We start from the raw sequence: 18,439 nt of genomic DNA, 5'->3' as shown, positions 1-18,439 counted from the left end.
AAAGGTTAATAAAAGGATCACAGCAAAAGAAGGGACACTTTTAATAGAAGATTGGTGTTTAGGGAAAAATATTTTACGATTTTCTCTGTTCTACATTCATATGATTGTAAGGCTTGCGAAATTTATGACATTTTCCCTAACTTTTTTTTTCTTGTTTTATTTTCTTATTTTTTATCTTTTTATTTTATTCAGTAGTTTAAAACAAATCTCTCTCTCTATATATACAGGGTGATTATAAAAAGATGGGCAAAATTTTAGGAAGTGATAGTACACACCCAGGCAAACAGTTTTTATCAAAGAATGCATGGTCGAAAACAAAACGCAAAGGTGCTGGAGCCTTTTGAAAGTTGTTCGATGCAAACGTGAAAGCTCCATTCCTGTTGCGAGGTACTGCGCTGCGTTACTTTCGCCAAGCTTTCGGCCGCTGCAGGGAAAGTTCGTGATATGCCTGGTGTGTTTCAGAATGTTCGCCTGTCTTTTCTTCGCCGTTGTACTGCGTGCATAGCACTGTTTTGAACATTTATTGTAATCACATGTCATTTATAACTTAACTTCATCGTTCTTTGTGTGTTTTTGCCTCAAATAAGACATTAAACTTTGACGCCCGCTAGCGGTTTTGCGTTTTGTTTTCGACCATGCATTCTTTGATAAAAATTGTTTGCTTCCAATAAAAATTGCCAATAAAAATTGTACTATCACTTCCTAAAATTTTGCCCATCTTTTTAGAATCACCCTGTATATATACTTGCATTAAATAGAGGTGTTTTCGAACAATGCGTACATCGCACGCATTTAATAATAACACTAATAAACAAGTAGGTATGATGCTTATTTTGCAGTAAGTATGGTACAAATTACATTAAAATACTACTATTAGTTACGGTTAAAGATATTGTTCTAGTTTATTGTATTATTTATTGTTGTGATATGTTCTAAACTTGTCATACTACTGCAAAGATCGATGACGAAAAAAAAAGTGTACAAAGGAGAGCAAAAATCTTTGAGGACGAAAACCATAAAAACTAAAAAAAAGATTTATTTGACAAGACACAAGAATGGAAATTGTCATTGTCATTATATTCTGACTTGTCTTCAACTCGTCAGCATCCTGGCAGTTGACAATTTCCGAAGATAAAGGAAAGTCACTTAAAAGCAAGAAGAAAAAAAAGCTTTCTTTTTGTGAATAAATAAGAGAGTTGATTATGAGGGAAGGCTTGCAGAAAAGAAAAAAAAAGAGCTTCGAGATGTGACGTTTCAAAGTGTGAAAGATTTGCGCCTGATGTGTTGCATGCATGATTATTGTTGAGACGTCAACCAATGACTGAATTGATTCCTCTGTGATGTTTTAAGATGACATAAAAATTGACATCCTTCAGAACATGTCTACATTTGTCAGATTGCAATTGTGTTTTCAGATTTCTGAATTCCCTTATCAAATGGAATAGTGTTCCAATGTAAAAGAGATTTTATTTTGCACTTTTGACTCAGTATTTATTGATGTATTGTATTTTTATGAGAGTTTTCTTTATGTATAATGCAATGTTGTCAAGCATTTTCTGTTTCAAAAACATTACTTTTCATAAAGGATACGATCTAAACTGAAAATTGTCAGAAACAATTCAGCATTTTTAAAACTCTGTGTCAGCAAAAAATAGGACTTCACCCATCAAAGATAAACTTGTTTTATGATTCACCTTTTTTCAGCCTAGAGCCGCGATGGATCAGGGGATAGAGCGTTCGCCTTCCAATGAAGTAAACCGGGTTCGAATCCCAGCAATGGCTGATCGATACGAATCCGCATCCGGCTTGAACTGTCCACAGTGCTGATGTAAAATATCCTCAGTGGTAGACGGATCATGGGTTTGAGTCCCCTTGCCGTCAGGCTAACCGTGGGAGTCTCTCATGGTCTTTTTCTCCGTGTAACGAAAATGCTGATTAGTTGCATCAAAAAGTCCTCCACAAATGCGAATTTCCTCAGACACTTGATCCAGGAGTTCCCTTGTCCTCTGGATTGGGTTCAAAATTACAAGGCTACGGAGTTAAGCATTGGTAGTAATAAACCCAACGAATTGGGTCGGCTGATCAACGGCGGATATAAAATAAAATAAAGAAACAATATTGAAATTTTCAATTGAAACATTAAACATAACATATGCTGTGACTGACTTCAAAAGTTGGGTAATCAATGTAAAAAAGCGAACCATCAAACCTTTAAAAATTTAGTCAAACAGTTTTCTAATTACTATTGAAAAGTTTTAAATATGTTTCATTCATTATTATTTTTCAATGTTTTCGAAATGGTTTAGTTATAATAAATATATAATTGCACACAAAAATTATAGTAAGAAAAATATATATATTTAATTTCATTTCCTTAAATTTTATTGATGTCAAAAACTTACCATAGAAAGCCTTCATTTCAAGTTTCCTAAAGAAAAAAAAAGAAATTATTAAAAATTTATATATATATTTCTCTTACACGGCGACAAAAAAAGCCTCATTACAACTTCCCGAATGGCAACGCTAGAAAATCGACCAATGATTGCCGCTAAAAATGTCACATGCCAAATCTAGGTGAGGTGGCTCAACATATAGCGCTTTTAAAAACGGAAACTGAAATAACTTTAAGCCAGGCAGAAGTGAGTAGTTTTTGTTGATAGATCTCTATTTTAGTATTTTGTCGAAAGCGCTTTTTTCAAGAATTTATATATTACGAATTCATTTGACGATTTTTGATTTATATCACGAATTTATTTGATTTATTATTGTTATTAGTTATTCATTGAAAAATGAGTCTCAGTCGTTTTGTTACGCTTTAAGATTTTATATTATAGCGCATTTCTAATAGGTTTAACGAATTACATGTCATTTATTTGAATTCAAATTTATTTCAATGACTTAGTATTTACTAAAAAGATGTAATTTTTTTTAAAAAAAAAGTTTTTATATGGATTTGAATGATTGTTTTGAATTCTTAGAATTTTGTGTATTTGCAATGTACCTTAGTTAAAACCATATAAGATTGCGTAGCAATTTTCGGGGGTTGGCGAGCGTTAGCGAGCAGCTCAAGGCGCAGCCCACTAGTAATTTAAAATTTATGTAGGGTGCTTCGTAATACTGGGGCTCCACCTCCCCTAATGCTGTGTCCCATCATTTCACCACAGAAATAATTGCCAAAGTAAAGACGTTTTTTTCCTAAACCATAAGTTTCATAAAAACTAAAGATTTTCGCCTGTATTCTCATTTTTATTTCTTCAGAAAATTTAGTTGCTAAGATTTTACCTAATAAATATATCGACTGTGAAAACACCATCTCTTTGAATTATAGGTCATACAGGTTGCTATTTTTATTACTTTTGTTTGCTTCAATAACGCAAAACATTTTTCAACATATGATCTATATTTTACCACATAACCATTTTTTGCACACAAAAGGTACAAAACTTCAGAGACTTAACTTTAAGTAAAAGTACATTGAAACCCTTTAGGAGGGGCAATCTTTTTATGAAACTAAATTTTATTTGGTTAGCCTTAGTTCTGCCAAAAGAGTTTTAGAAAAATTGTTGCAAAAAAATCAGTATGTAATCAATTGTACTGATTTGAAATTCTGCAATTTTTTTCTGAGAAGAAAGTTAATAGTTTTTATAAGTGTTATAAACTGAGAGAGATCTTCTATGTTTTTGTCATATTTCAGCATTTTTTTACAATGGGATGCCTGCAAGTGACGTAATGTGGGTAGCTCGATCCTGATTGGTTACTGAAACGTGGCATTTGTTTACGCTAGCAAGTGCTCTTTTCATTCTATTTCGCGTAAGACAAGCCCGTCAAGTACCAATTCTCTTAAGTAACATAGCCTATAATCTTTCACAAAGATTTCAATTCCTTCACTATATATTTACACAAACACTTAACACAAAGACAGGCACGAAGTCATGTAGAACATAAAAGAACGTATTACGCATCGAAGTTGCCAGGTATACAAAACAAAAATATATCACGGTTACAATAAAATACATAAACATAAAATAAATCTAAGTGAAGTAAAAGAAGCAGACGAGAAAGAATTATATTTTAACAAATTCGGTGTGCGATATGGCTCCGTATTTAATGAAGAACCTAATTAACATTCTAACCTATGTAGAGAAACTTAGCTCAACTTTAATACGCCATTTTGCTGATATAGATTAGTTGGCGCTGACGTCATAGGTCACATGTGTGGGTATCGGATGTCTTCTTTTTCCAGGAGTACAAGGTACCCTATTAAAACTATCTGTAGTATTTTAGTGAATGAAATTTTAAGAATATATTTATATTTCTTTTTTAATACCTCGCATATTTTAAAATTTTTTTATTGAATTCTTTGATAGTTTTCCCAAGAAATTTTACGTTTTTTTTTAAATCAAATAATAAATAAGTAAATAGATATACATTTAACAGAGGTTTTTCTCAAAGAATTTTCAAATATTATTTTACAAAAATTGAATTAAATTAAATTACACAAAATTGAATTGAACTAAAATTTCAAAGGTTACCGTGAGAGTTAGGAGAGGAGGTTTAGGTTCCAACCAGGGACAGGTCTGGCCGAGGGGCCCGTCGAAATCCTACTCCGTGACATTCATTAAAACCGAAATTCTAACAATGACATAATGGCAGACAAACTTCATTTTTCTCGACAATCAGAAATCTTTTAATTGCAATTTTGTGGTAAAAAATTTATATTCTTCATTTGCATACATTGCGACTGTCAGATATATATGTACATCAACATCAAAATTAGAGAACAACAACTGAGCGGAATTGCATCGTAATTCCGATAGCATGTTTAAAATCACATATAGTGCGGCTTTGAGGAGAACTCCTCCAGACTAAAAGTCTGGAGCTGTCTGCTGCTATGGTAACAAGCGAGAGCACATTTCTAATGGGGGTGCAATGGAGGAATGAAGGTTTCGATTGGTTTATTACTCACGCTGACCTATGCCAAGATCAAGACAAAACTAATTACCCCACACCCCTATTCGAAGTTACTTTTCCTCGTAACCATGGTACCCGCCACGACGCGAGATAGGTGTCTAGAGGAGTTCTCTTGAAAGCCACACTATAATCTTAAATCACGTTTAGCTGTTTGTATCTAAATATGAAAAAGATTGGCCCGGAAAAGTATCTTGTTGGTTTACAGTACTGTGCATGTTCATAAAGTTACTGTACACGAAAAAACTGGTTATATACCATCAAAAATGCTCAGGTTGCCACGCGATCTGATATTTGAACGCCCACCAGATACCCCATTATCGCTTACCTAGTGAGTTCTTAAGATATTTAGGCACAACTTGATAATGTGCGAAAAAAATAAAAAAAATAAATGGACCACCCAGAATAACTTTTGACCTAATGATTGGATCTTCACGTTCTAGGACTCATTCTTAATGGTTTGAGAGGGGACTTCAAATATTCTAATAATTTGATGCAGACCATATTTTAAGTTACGAACTCAGACATACGAACGTACCTTCTCTGAATAGACATACTGCTTTTTTTTCTTTTGAAGGATTCGAATTTCTGCGCCTCAAAATATAGGGGGCAGTCACGGTCTAAGAAATATGGTCTCCATAGTTTGGTCCAGAGAACTCTCCAAAGTTTGGACCCCTTAATATTAGTTTTATTTCTGACGTACCTCGCCACATATTCGATAACTCTTTTAAGCGTGATGAAAATTTTTTGCACACAATTATGAAATTTCCAAATATATATATGCCCAAATATATTTCCATACAAAAATTAACTTTTAATAAATATTTATTATATTTTATTTAAAAATGGTCGAACAAATTTTGAAGTGTACTGTATAAAATTTTTGCATCATTTTAAAGTATGTAATTTTCTTGGTCTAAATGCAAATTTTGAGCAAAATTGGTCAAATAGTTCCTGAGAATTTTAAAGACACGATTTTTTTTGAAATGTTATTCTTCTTCATACGACTGATTTGGCGCACATTTTGTATTTTGTCGTACAAAGTTAATTTTTTTTAAATGACTGTTAAGAGAAAACTGAACTGAACTGTTAAGAGAATATAAAAAATTGAACTTGAGGTCTGCATTTCCTGGGATGTGTAGTCCTTAAGGCAGGGGAGATTTTACAAAGGGTTCTTGCTTACGCAAGTATAAGTTTAATTACATGAATTGTACGCTATCCTACCCAGTTATGATAACTACGCAAATGACTGCTTTCGTGGAAATTAGCGCGAACCGCAATCGTGAAACTAAGATGTTCTTTTGAGACTAAAAACCGATTAGATGAAATTCGAAGAAGAGAATGTGGATGTTGGTGTATTTGTGCGTAAATAAGTACACGTTATGATGTCTCTATTCTTCATTTGTGTTTTCTTTCATCTGTAATAAAATAAATGATTTTTGTATTCGTTCATCAGTTTTCATTAAAAGAACACATCATTAAAACAAACACTCAGAAATCACACACACACAACACGCAAATGAGCACATAAACATGTGTGTGTAACGTAACAGCTTCAATAACGATAATAAAAAGAGAAATAAAAAATCAGGTAAAAAACAGCTGAAAAAAAGCAAATTGCAAAAAAAAAAGAAGAAAACAACAGCTTCAACTAATCTTTTTATGTTATTCCTTTATCTAAATGTCTTTTTTATAATTTATTATTCAAAACTAAAAGCTTTCTCACACTTTAATATTCAAATCCTGTCTTTTGATCTATTTTTAGTTCAAGTATGCATTAACATTTTAACGTTTTCTCTTAACTAACAGTGAGAAACCCTCGACCTACTTAATAGACCCATTTTTATTTAATATTTTATATCCGTCGTTGAACAGCCGATCCAATTTTGTGTTTACGACTACTAATGTTCAACTCCGTAGCCTTGTAATTTTGAACCAATCCAGAAGACAAGGAAACTCCTGGAGCAGTACCCCCAGAGGTATTGATTTGTTATGGGAACATGGAGGACTTTGCGATTCGACTGATTTAACGTGCATCAGTCACCATTTACTACACGGGGAGTCTTCGGCCGGCGGGGATCGAACCCACGAACTCTTGGACATGGGGCCAGTGCCCTATCAACCAGCCTATCCCGGCCTCTAATAGACCCATTGTAATTACTCAGGTTTACTTATCCCTCCCCCCCTAAGATCCAAACATATTACCGGGTTATTTTGGAAGATTTTCCATATTTTTTATTTGAAAGCACTTCAATTTGTGTGTCACTTGGATGAATGTGCCAAAATAAATATTATTCACGTATAGCCTGGTGCCTGAGACTTGCTTATTTCTACCTCTCGGCGACGATTTGATCAAACTCCATAAAAATTAGGTGTCAGGCATGAATTATTTAACTTTTCCCTTTTAACCTTCATGATTTAAAATAAAAAAGCAAAATGATAAAATGCAAGTTTTTTTTTTAAAAAAATGCATCGTATCAAGCGAGTACCGTTACTTTGTTGAAGAATGGAGTTTCTGCTTTGCCGAGGAAAGGGAAAAAAACGCAAAATGATAAAATGCAAGTTATTTTTTTAAGAAAAATGTATTTTATCAAGCGAGCACCGTTACTTTGTTAAAGATTGGAGTTTCTGCTTTGCCGAGGAAAGGAAAAAAACGCAGAATTATAAAATGCAAGTTATTTTTTTTAAAAAAATGTATAGCATCAAGCGAGCACCGTTACTTCGTTGTAGAATGGAGTTTCTGCTTTGTCGAGGAAAGGAAAAAAAAACGCATAATGATAAAATGTAAGTTATTTCTTTAAAAAAATGTATCGTATCAAATGAGCACCGTTACTTTGTTGAAGAATGGAGTTTCTGCTTTGCCGAGGAAAGGGGAAAAAATGTAAAATGATAAAATGCAAATTATTTCTTTAAAAAAATGTATCATATCAAGCGAGCACCGTTACTTTGTTGTAGAATGGAGTTTCAGCTTTGCCGAGGAAAGGAAAAAAAAACGCAAAATGATAAAATGTAAGTTTAAAAAAAAAAAAAATTATCTTTTCAAGCGAGCACCGTTACTTTGTTGTAGAATGGAGTTTCTGCTTTGCCGAAGAAAGGGGGAAAAAATGCAAAATGATAAAATGCAGGTTATTTTTTTAAAAAAATGTATCGCTTCAAGCGAGCACCGTCATTTTGTTGAAGAATGGAGTTTCTGCTTTGCCGAGAAAAAGAAAAAAGAAAAAAAAAACGCAAAATGATAAAATGTAATCTTTTTTTTTTTTTTTTTTTAAATTATCTTTTCAAGCGAGCACCGTTACTTTGTTGTAGAATGAAGTTTCTACTTTGCCGAGGAAAGGAAAAAAAAAAAACGCAAAATGATAAAATTCAAGTTATTTCTTTAAAAAAATGTATCGTATCGAGCGAGCACTGTTACTTTGTTGAAGAATGGAGTTTCTGCTTTGCCGAGGAAAGGAAAAAAAAACGAAAAATGATAAAATGCAAGTTATTTTTTTTAAAAAAATGTATCGTTATCCAGCGAGCACCGTTACTTTGTTGAAGAATGGAGTTTCTGCTTTGCCGAGGAAAGGAGAAAAAAAAGGAAAAAGGATAAAATTTAAGTTATTTTTTTAAAAAAAAATTATCTTTTCCAGCGACCACCGTTACTTTGTTGTAGAATGGAAATTCTGCTTTGCCGAGGAAAGGAAAAAAAAAATCGCAAAATGATAAAATGCAAGTTATTTCTTTAAAAAAATGAATCGTATCAAGCGAGCACTGCTACTTTGTTCAAGAATGGAGTTTCTGCTTTGCCGAGGAAAGGAATAGCCGAAGAATAAAACTAAGTCTTCGCCAATATTCGAGTTCAATGACCGCAATTATGCAAAAAATCCACAATTTGGGAAAAAGCATCTTTCTGATTTATCGCCAGTGTATATGATTATTTCGCGACCATTAAGAAGTATTTGTGATCAACTTATTTTTTATCGCTTGCTTTACAAAATGTGCTCCTGCACGTTTTCTTCAACAAAAGAGTAAAAATTCTTTGTAAGAATAAGAATTCTTGGGGAAAGGGATTTAAAGTAAATTCTATTTGCGTGTGCGCGTTACTTAAATATAACTAATGTGATTTATCAAATATTTGAAAAAAAATTATTATGAAACGTGATTTTTCACAAGAATGTAGAATTTAAAATAGACCGTAATTATTATGGAGCATAGATGATTTGGAGGAATGAAATTGCTGTAAGCTTGATTTATTTTTGATTTTTTTAAACAATTTTTACCAGTGTTTATATTTATCTAAAAAAATAGTATTGATTTTTTAAGGGTATTTATATTGATAATTAATGATTTTATTTATTTTGAAATGTACTTTTGCTCTAATAAGTAATTAATTTCGAAATATTTCACGATTACTAAAGTTATTGGTGTTTAAATAACAATAATATTTATTGACTTTGTTAAAAGAAACAGTTACTAAATTACCTAATCCTCGGTGGTTCAATTGATATTTTTTCTTATTTATATTGAATTTACTCACATTGTTTAATAAATTTGTTATTTTTACAATTAAAAATATTTTTAAAATTCATTACAGTTATTGAATTTCTTTTCCTTCTCAGAATTTTTTTTAAAAGGAATCATCTATTTTTTGTTTGATACGTTATAGTAAATATAATTTATTGATTGTTTGGATAAATTTAATTTTTTTGTGCTTAGGGTTAAGATAACAATTAAAATATTTGAATTTTTTTCTAAATATAATTTTTAATAGCTGAATTTGTTTTTTTACTTTTTAATTTCCTTAAGGAATGGCAATAATTATAAATTTAAAATGGAAACAACAGATAGTTTAATAAGTAATTTAGAAAAGTAACTAAACACTTTTAAAAATTTAAATTTGAATTAAGATAAACTGAAAGAAAAATCTGACATATTAATGTTTGAGCCAGACATTGGTGTTCAGTTCACAGCCTGGCTGAGGCATTTCCGTTAACAAATCAAATTTCGTTATTGCTGAGAATCAATTCCAGCATTAAAATAAGCAAAGTGACAAAATACAAAATTGACAATAGTATCCGGATACACTCAAAATACTTTCAAAATTAAAACTGAAAACATCAGGAATAACAAACATCCGATTGTGGCAAATAAAACTAACTTTCTAAATGTCGACACAGGTAGTACTTTAAAAAATTTTTTAACTAAAATTTTCAAAAAATTAAATGTCCAAAAAAGAAATTCTTTGAATATAAAACAAACAAAATGTATTTTGCAACTCAACCAAACTTGCATTTTAGATTTAAAAATTGGAAAAATAGCTAGGTCGGTTGAAATTTATATACTGATTTAGCTTAAGAGCTTACACCCCTCTTTGAGTTTAAGAGCTTCTGTTGGATTTTTTATTAGTGATTGATAGTGTTAAACAAGTTGTGATGCAAAATCGGCGAAAACTAATCACTTTTTCTAAACATAAAAGCAACTTGTCCTTGCACATTTTCCCTAAAATCCTGGTTAAAGATTTCAATAACAATACAAATAAAGAAGATAAAGTTTTAAATAAAAATACAGAATGCAAAAATAAAAGAATGTTGAATCAAATAACAATAAACAAAAGAATGAAAATATAAAAGGAAAGAAAATTTTGGACATGAAGTAAGCAAAAACAAGAATACCAAAAATGCAAACAGATGAAACTTAAAAGTAAGGATTCAAACAAAAAAACTTAAAAATATACTTAAATCTTCAAGTATTCTGTAGGTTAAACATGGAGTCTACATTGCCATAATTAGATCTATGGAATAACATAATTCAAAATAGTGAAAAAAATTTCATCGACAATTCAAGAGTGTGAAAATAGATAAAAAGAAAAATCATAATAAAGAAAATTCTGTAATAGTCCATGTACCAAAATTGCGAAGGTAGAAATAAAAATAAAAATACCGGAAAAAATAAAAATAATCTCATGAATAATAAACAGATATACTAATTTAATAAATACGGACCTCTATTTAACGAAGTCGCTAAATCCCGATAATAAGTTCGTTATATGAAAAATTCGTTAAATAGAAAGTCACTTTTTGAAATACTTAAACAACACAAAACAAGTTCTAAATTCATAAATACTAGGCATAATTATAATAGCAATTGATACACCTTTATCTTGTAAACTAGNCCGGCCAATAAAAATGTAGCGTTAAACGTTTAACGCAACCTTGTTGGAAGTCGCATAAGAAGTATAACTTCAAAATTCTGAAATAGTCCATGTACCAAAATTGCGAAAGTACTACCCACCGGAAAAAAATAAAAATAATTTCATGAATAATAAACAAATATACTAATTTAATAAATACGGACTTCTATTTAACGAAGTCGCTAAATCCCGATAATAAGTTCGTTATATGGAAAATTCAAAATCACTTTTTGAAATACTTAAACAACACAAAACAAGTTCTAAATTCATAAACACTAGGCATAATTACAATAGCAATTGATACACCTCTGTCTTGCAAAGTAGTATCTACTATTTACTTTATAAATCTTAACCATAAATGAAATCTGCATGGAAAGCAAGAATAGAGCAAAACATTATCCAGTGTTACACTATTATGCTACATACATTTTCAACTAAAAAAAGCTAGATTTATGTATAAAATTCTAGTTGCATTTATTATAAAAGTATAATTTTAAACATGCATTATCACTTGCGTTCTTAAGTTTAATTGCTACTGATAAAATCCGTTAATTTTGTCCGAGTTTTTCGTTTGAAATGCAAAGGGAAACGGAATTTACTGCTTTCTCTGAAAGTTAGGTGGCTGAGAAAAATCAATTCAAGCTCATTTCCCCCGTGAAATGGGTTAACAAGTTTGAAATGTTCTGAAATATTTTAAGAAATAGCGAAAGTGAATCTAAAAGAAAAGTTCGTTAAATAGAAAATTCACTTCGCTATTTGGAAGTTACTTTACGAAGAAATTTCCAAATTTTTCTTAATTCCTCGAGAGGAAAATAGAGAAATTCGCAAAAAGGAAGTTTGTTAAATAAAAGTCCGACTGTATTTTAAAATCAACGGAAACTGAAATGAGAAAAAAAATAGATATGCATTGAAAATCAAAATAAATGGGAAAGTGGTACTAATTCGCTTAAGAAAAAGAGTAAAACATCGCCATACTATTATTGACTCCGACAATGTTCAATTAATTTGAGTAATAGATGCTTAATAAAATAAAAAAAAATAAGCTATGTACTATAAAAAAGAAATATGTACTAAAAGTACTTATTCGCGTTTAAGAGAACCGTTAAAAAGAACCCTATTAATATTGGCACCATTAATTGTAAATTAATGTTGGTAATAGGCATAAATTTTTTATTTTTATATTTTAGTACAGTCGTTGAGCAACCGGCACAATTTTGAGTTTAAGACTACTAATTTTGAAATCCGTAGTCTTGTAAATTTTGAACCCAATCTAGAACACAGTAACTCCTGGATCAAGTACAGGGAGAAATTTGCCATCGTGAAGGACTTTCTGTTGGAACTAACCCACATTTGCTTTACACTGAGAGGAAAACCTCCCGCGGTTAACCTGACAGCAAGCGGACTCTAACATTTGATCTAAACTGTATATGAGCATTAATTTCTCCATTTCAGCGATTTAAAACGCAATTAGAAATGCATGCATACATACTTATATATTATGCCAGATTGTGGGCCCCCTAATTTGTATATAGATTATTTCCTTTGGTATGGTAGTATAGTATGTCAAAATGTAATACTTGAAAGAGTTTGAATATTATGGGTTAATATTAAGGGGCGATAAGGGGACATTTATATGTACAGCTTTTAATGTGCCCCACCCCCTTCTTTTCTTTAATTATTTCCCGGGCTACCGAATTTTGTGAATAATTATTTTCTTTGGTATGTTATTTTAGTAAGTTTTAATAAAATACCTGACCGACTTTGAATATTATAGGTTAATATTAAGGGGAGATATAGGCCCATATATGTATGCAATATATAAAAAACAATTTATCCATTATTGAGGATATGTTACGTCAGCAACGTAGTCGGTGCGAGCTGGGAGCGCGAGTCATATCGGCTAGCCATTGCTGGGCTACATCAGCTAACTCGAGACACGTTATTGGGAGACGAGCGTTCCATCCCCTGAGCCACCACGACACACATTAATTGAAATTAAAAACATAAGCAACGAACTAAAGAGCAAAGTTAATGGAAAAAAAGTACTTATTCGTTCAACGTACTACTGGTATTATAGTGATAAGTGCTGTTTTAGTTATAATTCTACAAAATATTTTTATAGTTTTATTCAATACATTTCCGGTGTCAGGGCCCACGCTAAGGATTTCAAATGGTTAGCCACTAATTTAGCCAAATATCAAAAGTATTCGCCAAAGGCAATTTTCGAATTTTCGCCAATTTTCGAAAGTCTTCCCAAAGGCAAATTTTAACAATTTTTTATCGTTAATTTTTTTCCCATAGAAAACTATTTTACGATAGTTCGTTTCAGGCTTAGATTATTTGGATCCAATTCTAATTGGTAAAGCGGCGCATCTACCGCAAATTACTATTATCGAATAAAAAATACTGATTTGTTTAGAAAAATTAATTTTAGCGTAATTTTGAGGATCGAGGTTAAATATATATTTTACTTTCCAGGGGAAAAATTCATTCGCCAATACTTTAGCCAAAACACAATCTTATTCGTCATATTTAAGATTTTATCTCATTTGGCAAGGTGGCGAATGCTTAGCGTGGACCCAGAATGGCACCAAAGATGATGCATTAATATTTTAATGATTTAGAATTAAAATATTCTTTTTTGCCCCACCACTATACTTATAAATGTTTTAAATAGTATATTAAAATTCAGAAAAGACCATGCTTTAAACTTCCTAACAAGGTTAAATAAGAATTTTGCTTGATTTTAAAATCAATTTTGCTACCGCTGATTTCACAAAATATGTTGCAGTGTATGCGTTAGGTATACTAATATAGGTGCAAAGTATTATTGCGATATATTTTCGGCACAAATACTGAGTATTTTAGGAAATAAGTGTCTTACAGCCCATGGATAACTACTTGATTGTGTTAAATTTCGACTCAGGGGATAGAGCTTTCGCTTTCCAAATGAGGTTATCTGAAACTTCTGCCCTATTCAAGAAAATAAATATCCCAATTGCTCCATTTATGGGAAAGAAGGTAGGTAGGTAGATCTTTTATTTACGTCGCACTAGAGTTGAACAATGGGTTATTTTATTTTATTTTTATTTATATTTTTATTTATATTTGAAGACGACCCAATCTAATGGGTCTACGACTATTAATGTTCAATTCCGTAGCCTTGTAATTTTGAAGCCTTCATGGAAGACTTTTTGATGGAGCTAACCCGCATTTGCGTTACATGGAAAGGAAGACCACGAGAACCTCCCACAGTTAGCCTGACAAGGAGACTCTAACCCATGATCCGTCTACCACTACGGATATTTTACATCAGCACTGCGGTCGGTGCAAGCCGGATGCGGAATTCGTATCGACTGGGATTCGAACCCGATTCGCCTCATTGGAAGGCGAACGCTCTATTCCCTGAGCCATCGCGGCTCAAAACGGGTTATTGGTGACTGTCTGGGAAACATCCCTGAGCATGATCCGAGGACATGACATCACAATTTTGATCCTCTGCAGAGGGGATGACTCCTCCGCTTTGGTAGCCCGACGACCTGCGAGCTAAGTCGAGCACTTTACCGTAGAACAGTTTAATGAGGACAGATATAGCGCACCCTCAATCTTTACGTAGGCTGATCAAAGTAGCCACCCACCAGACACTGACCACAGCCATTGTTGCTTGACCTCGACGTTCTACTGGGAAGCGCGTTTTTACGACCAGTCCACTGCGGAACTTATGAGAAAGGAAGAGAAAGGGACTATTTTCGCAAATTTCTTTCTTTTTTATGCATAGCGAAAACAGTGTGCGGTATCAGAAATGTCTAACATTACACTAAGTCATTCGGCAAATATATAAATCATGTGAATTTTTTCTGATACATTATGTTTTCTTATAAAACTAGAAGAGACGTGGTGGCTCAGGGGATAGAGCGATCTCTTTCCAACGAAGTGACCCGAGTTCGAATCCCAGCAATTGATGATCGATGCGAATTCCGCACCCGGCTCGCACTGACCACAGTGTTGACGTAAAATATCTTCAGTGATAGATGGATCATGGGTTAGAGTTCCCTTGCCGTTAGGCTAACCGTGGGAGGTCTTCGTGGTTTTCCTCTCCATGTAACGCAAATGCTGGTTAGTTCCATCAAAAAGTCCTCCACGAAGGCAAGTTTCTCCCAATACTCGATCCAGAAGTTCCCTTGTCTTTTGCATTGGGTTCAAAATTACAAGGCTACGGAGTTAAACATTGGTAGTCGTAAACCCTAAATTGGATCTGCTGTTCAACGACGGTTATAATTATAATATAAAACTGGGATGTTACCTTCGTAACATCCCAGTTTTGCAACCTCTGTGATTGCACCTGTTCTTTTTTTCATATAAGGCGATTTTTTCCACATTCCTTAAAATCTTTAAATATACTAATATTTGTGACAGAATAGACGTTTGAAATGATAATGATAAATAGGAATACAGAATGTGTGACAGATGTATTTTTACTTTTTAACAAGACATTATTACAGTGCAAAAAGGTTTTTTTTTTATCTCCATTAAATTTAATTTTTTACATTTTTTGACATTTAAACATAAATATTAAGATTTATATCTAGCAACGTTAGATATCTATCAGCGTTTTCTTTTTTTATTACTTTTGTGATCAAGTCAAGCGTGAGCTTATAAAAAAAAATAATATTTCGAGCGAAATAAATGATTTTTTCTAAAACAATCGATAAATAGATATCATTTAAAGCTTAAAAAAGTTAGAAAAATTCGTAAAAAAGATCATTTAAAAGTTAAATAAATATAGGGAAAATTAGAATTTTAAAAAAAATAGTGTTAAGTTCTCAAATAATTTTAGCTTGACAAATTTCATCATGTTCGCAATCAGTTTCTGTATTTCTGCGGATTACAGAGTTTTCTACAAGTTTCATAGTTAATAATTATCGAATTAATTATCAGATACTTTTTTATTCCATCCCTGTACATTTTTATTGTATTTTAAGTTTCTAATTTTATTTTTTTTAAAACTGCTGAACGTAAAGTAACGTAATAAAACGTATAGTTGATCACCCAAAACAGTAGTGGCGATGAAAATACAACACCTACAACTAAAAATTTATTTTCGGTACTTTAAAGTGCCTCAGGTTTGAATCCCGGAGATGATTAGTAGAATGGAAATTTTGTTCCCGGTTATTATCAACGACAGGGGGGGGTGTAAAATCAATGGTAGATGGCTCATGGAATATGATCCCCTTGCTGTCGGGCTAATCGTATAAGGTTTTTATGATTCTCTATGTAATGCAAAAGCAGGTTAGTTCCATAGTATGTTCCAATACATGCACCCATTGATGTTTTCCTAATATGGATGTAAAAAAGGAAGGCTATAGAATCAAACAAACTCATAATATAACCACTAGATTGCGCTACAATGTAATAGTTCGACATCCAACATCAAGAAAATAGAAAAGCGCTCTTCAAAAAATTGTAGCGTAAAGTTAAAACAGGGTCTAAATTTTGCTTGTAACGATCTAAAAACGGTTGAAATCTGTACTTTGAAGAAAAATATCCTTAGTGGTAAGCGGATCATGGGTGAGAGTCCCCCTTCTATCAGGCTAACCGCAAGAGGTTTTCCACTCCAGGTAACGCACATTTCGGGTTAGTTCCTTCAGAAAGTCCTCCACGAAGGCAAATATCTACCAATACTTGATCCACGATTTAACTTTTCGCCCATAATATATGCTTGTTTCGGACAAAAAGCAATTTACAATTTAAACTTGTGAATTGCTTGTGTAATTCAACATAAAACTTCAGTAGAAATTTTTTTAAAAATTAAGTGCTCTTGCTAATTTTAAATTGTTTAAAATTTGTTTCCAGTTGCAAAAACTGGTCTTGTTATTCAGCATAGTTAAAATTTGAGTTCAATTCAAATGCAATAAGCAATTTCAATCAAAACTTTGTCATCAGCAGAAATTTAAATGCTTTAGCACGACGAAAAGTGGCGATTGAATAACGAGGCGATTGAATAAAAGCCTCGTAATAAAAAAAAATATTCGGTGATTTTTAATAACATAAAAATAAAGTCGCCTTTTTAGGGACAAGCATTTGTCAAATCAAAAGAACCTAAATAAAGGGGAAAAAAGTCATAATTAGTTGTAAAATGATGAAATTAAATTTCTTTTTACAAGCATGACACTGTAACCCAGAGGTTGGATTGAACTGTCTTGGATGAATTTGATTTTATAAATTTCAGTTTAAAATAAATGAATTGGAGTTCCATGGTAGAAACTGACCACAAATTTTATCTAGTGGCACCTAATATTTTCCTTACGAATCGTTGTTTCTTTCTTTTTCTTTCCTCAGTGTTATATAATAGGCAAACAATGTTTCTCACAGAATTTGAAATCAGCAAAGTAGTTCAACGAATAAACAATGTAGAATCTTTTCTTATAAATTTTGGAGTCCACAAACGATGTTAGTACACTTAAAAATTTTATAAGTTATATTATTCTTTAATTTTACAAAAATTCATTAAGCTTAATAAGTATTAATGAAATAAAATTTTATTTTCCTTTTTATCGTCATTTAAAAAAATAAATAAAAATCTATAACACTATTTGAATTGTGTTTACTAAAGATTTTTTTTAAACAAAACTAGAGTAAATATTTGCGAAAGTGTCAATGAGAATACTCACCAAACATTTTGAAGTAAAGTATTTATCAAAACATTTTCATTATCAGTAACAGCGGACAAAATCGAATTAACATCTTCAAGGAGAGAAACTCACAAAACCTTTCATTCATAACTCGTGCTTACGTTTGTAACCTCTCAACAAGATCACTGCTTCCCTTCTCACTGTTTCTGCATACAGCGCCATCTCGTGTGAAGATCTAGTCGATTTATTTGACTCGCCGTAATAGTTTTGTTCTTTTGGAATTCTAATCAATATCAATAGGAAATTTTCAGATCACTGACAAGATTATGTATGGCCGACAGCAATTTATGGATGTCACAGGGTGTATTTACACACTTTTTTCCAGTGCGAACTCCATTCCATTTGTTCGTCAAATAAATAAATCTTCTTTTAATTCTTTCTCATTAACAATTGTTGAAGTTGTTTTGAAGTCTTAATGTAGATAGCAACAACTCACAAAAGAATTTTTTTTTGATGACATAAACTAAATAACTGAAGCTATTTTATTAATGTAAGAAAGGACTTTAATGTACGTAATACGAAAGAAAAAACGTATGAAACATTGAAAACTTGGAACCAAAAAAATCGAATTTATATAATTATATATTTTGTCAAATCAAAAGAACCTAAA

General features: G+C 32.0%; 1 protein-coding gene across 4 annotated transcripts in view; it reads right to left on the bottom strand.

Moving 5' to 3' along the window:
* LOC107439782 (dopamine receptor 2) overlaps positions 1–18,439 on the bottom strand; it is a 105,648-nt gene that overhangs the window by 28,665 nt on the left and 58,544 nt on the right. Inside the window, exons 1-2 of one of the 4 annotated variants that reach the window (XM_021147523.3) lie at positions 17,809–17,966; positions 2,403–2,428 (exon numbers count right to left, since the gene is read on the bottom strand). The exons of 1 other annotated variant lie outside the window; for it this stretch is intronic. The gene's annotated coding sequence lies outside the window, so the exon portion shown is untranslated. Of the gene's footprint in view, positions 1–2,402; positions 2,429–17,808; positions 17,967–18,439 lie in introns of those variants that run through there. 2 more of the 4 variants (XM_071177908.1, XM_021147524.3) reach the window with 2 other exon arrangements.

The sequence above is a fragment of the Parasteatoda tepidariorum genome, chromosome 2 (genome assembly GCF_043381705.1).
Source record: "Parasteatoda tepidariorum isolate YZ-2023 chromosome 2, CAS_Ptep_4.0, whole genome shotgun sequence".
Classification (NCBI taxonomy): domain Eukaryota; kingdom Metazoa; phylum Arthropoda; class Arachnida; order Araneae; family Theridiidae; genus Parasteatoda; species Parasteatoda tepidariorum.
Note: the sequence above shows the minus strand (reverse complement) of the source record. Positions and strands in the feature narration are given on the sequence as shown.